The following is a 2,238-nucleotide window of genomic DNA, read 5'->3' as shown; positions in this document are numbered from 1 at the left end:
GAACTTTGTTTGTCTACCTCCACGAGTGCCATCTATTATTGCCTTGTTTATCTAAAAGTTTCCCTTTTCCCTTTAAACCTAGCCAAAAAGCCATATGTGTTGACTGTGAAACACAGTAGACTTTAACATTTATGGTTTATGGTGTAATTACTACATTTTCGTGTCAATCCATGTTCATATTTACTGCAAACAATGCCCTGTTACTTTAATTCAGCGCTTGCAGCACAGCAAACATAGACTGGAAACAATCTCTGCACTGCTGCAGACGCACCGCTACTGAATGCACTGCCGGACCGCAACTGTGTGCAGTGAACACTTTAATCCATTAACATGAGCACGGAAAAAAATATGCACTATGTATGCACTGCAAACAGAGTAATTTGAACCTGGCGTTATGTGTGTGCGCTGCGAGTGTGCATGAGCGTACGGTCTCCAGGAGAAGTGCGCAAGCGCTGAATGGTTAAACACTGGCAAGAATTTAAAAGAAATGCAATTTATATACTTTAGTGACGATGTGACACTGCCTCGACTGTGCAAGTGACAATTCCGGAGAGAGCGCGCGTACACATGGTTGCCAGGTTGACAAAGATAAGTAACACACTTGGCAGATATTTCCGTATTGCACAAGTGTAAAGCTCTATTTTGGGGATTACGTCTCTTTATATCAGGCAACCCAGTTGTGTTCCTCTGCAGCCAGATTAAACCTTGTTGTAGCCTATATATGCTCTATTCATTCTTTTTTAGAATTCTCGCACTTTTCTACTCAATTTTAAACGTTGTAAAATGTTTAACAAATTAAGCATGGTCCACTGCTGCACACGTGCCACAATATCGATACAGGGCCAGCTGTATCGATACTCGTATCGTCAAATCTCTGTGACGATATATCGTCATATTGTATCGATATTTTGAACACAGCACTAGTGAGTACCTCACCTTCAGCATTATAATTATTTCACCCGCCTGTTAAACACGATTGCGGACCCTAAAGAAAATGATTCTGTGCAGTTTCATTGTTCACTGGAAGCATCATTGTTTAGGTTTGCACCCCACAACTACATCAACTATTTACTGACAGTGGCCGGGTAATGCATAGCAACTCACTGATATATCAAGGCAAAGCCCAATATTAAATAAAGAATATACTGTATACATTCCAGGGGTGTCGGAATGAATCGTTTCTACGATGCATCGCGATGCAGACGAGGACGATTCGGTATCAGTTCAGTAATAGACCATAACAGTTTATAACGTATTGACGCTTTTATGACATTATTTGTTGCGTTCAGCTTGAAGCGCCACTGCGCAGAATGATCAGTGTATGACATCAAGTACCGCAAGAGCGATAAGAGAGCAGACGAATCCTTATGCTTACGAATCGCTCTCGCGGGTTATGTCATACACCGATCATACTGTGCAGCGCCGCTTCAAATTGAACGCGCCTAATGGCGGAGGGAGGCGAGACGCGAGTGCGAGTAATTAAAAATGCTCCAACTACTTTAAAAGCCGACATCTGGGCACATTTCAGCTTTTATGAACAACCTGGTAAGCACGACCTGAAGAAGACACACGCTGTGTGTAAATCATGTCATGCACAATAAAATATGCCGAGGGTAATACGACTAACTTGAGAAACCACGTCAGGTACAGTTCATATATCTGACTGCTTGTATTTATTGACAAAATTGTATACATGTGAAGTAAAATTAAAAATTGAGAATGCAGTGCATCGTCAATGCATTGTGATGCATCGTGATATCGAATTGAACCGAATCGATGACATGATAATCGTAACCGAACCGAACCGTGAGACCAGTGTAGGTTCACACCCCTAATATCATATATATATAACTCAATATATATAAAAAAAATGCATACCTCAGTAACAGGCAGCTCCAGCTGCACCATGTCTTCTGGCTTGGACACAGGAGCCTGGAGAGCAGTGTCCAAAAGAAGGATCCCATTCAAGTCCTTCCTACAGCCAACAGCGTAATCGTCCACAAACAGCACCTTATCCACGGCTGGGAAGTACTGACACCTCACCCGGCCCCCAGGTTTAGCTGTCACAAAACACACATACAACAAGAGAGGGTGATCATTAACATACATGCCAAATAATTAAACACAAGTAAAAAAAAAAAATATTAAGTTAGAAACTATATTTGACATGAAGGATGCTGCTTCAATTTTTTTAATGATTAATGTGTCATATATTTTATTATATAGTATTTAATAATA

At 40.9% G+C, this 2,238-nt stretch overlaps 1 protein-coding gene across 1 annotated transcript in view; it reads right to left on the bottom strand.

Annotated features, from left to right (window-relative positions):
* LOC107689818 (baculoviral IAP repeat-containing protein 6-like) overlaps positions 1–2,238 on the bottom strand; it is a 118,795-nt gene that overhangs the window by 101,928 nt on the left and 14,629 nt on the right. The gene's annotated exons all lie outside the window — the stretch shown is intronic.

This window comes from Sinocyclocheilus anshuiensis, unplaced genomic scaffold (assembly GCF_001515605.1).
Source record: "Sinocyclocheilus anshuiensis isolate Anshui unplaced genomic scaffold, SAMN03320099.WGS_v1.1 scaffold918, whole genome shotgun sequence".
NCBI lineage: Eukaryota > Metazoa > Chordata > Actinopteri > Cypriniformes > Cyprinidae > Sinocyclocheilus > Sinocyclocheilus anshuiensis.
The sequence above is the reverse complement of the archived record's forward strand: the minus strand, read 5'-3'. Positions and strand labels throughout refer to the sequence as shown.